General features: G+C 30.7%; 1 protein-coding gene across 2 annotated transcripts in view; it reads right to left on the minus strand.

Annotated features, from left to right (window-relative positions):
• LOC119592593 (E3 ubiquitin-protein ligase Siah1-like) overlaps positions 1 to 479 on the minus strand; it is a gene marked incomplete in the record, with an annotated part of 8111 nt that overhangs the window by 5100 nt on the left and 2532 nt on the right.

Here is a 479-nt window from a genome sequence, read left to right on the forward strand (position 1 = left end):
TAATAGGAGGGTTTATGCAAAATATATTTGATGTATTTGAATAGTAGAGAGTAAGAGGAATTCATAGATGATATTCTAAAAAATTACCCTAGCATGCTTTTACTGATAAATGAATTAAAAGTAATTCATATCAACCTAATCTAATATTCTAGAACAATTTTATTTACATCACAGTAGTCTCCTTTACATAAATGTATATATCTAAAATATTGTGAAACATGAAAAGGCTTGTGTGATTCCCCACACCTCATGGTGCTAAGTTTGATATGAGCACTTTGTTTGCTAACTTGGTTGCAGTGGTACTCTGTCAGTGTGATAGAGTCATCTGCATTTTCATGTGGAAAGCTTACAAGGAAATGCAAAAGTTGATGGAAAAAGTGCTAGTGTGATTGGGCCTTATATCTGTCTACTTATAAAGATAGTATAATCATAATAAAAAGTATAAGGTAAACACCTTAGCTTGTTTATCAAATAATACA

This window comes from Penaeus monodon, chromosome 30 (genome assembly GCF_015228065.2).
Source record: "Penaeus monodon isolate SGIC_2016 chromosome 30, NSTDA_Pmon_1, whole genome shotgun sequence".
In the NCBI taxonomy this organism is placed as follows: domain Eukaryota; kingdom Metazoa; phylum Arthropoda; class Malacostraca; order Decapoda; family Penaeidae; genus Penaeus; species Penaeus monodon.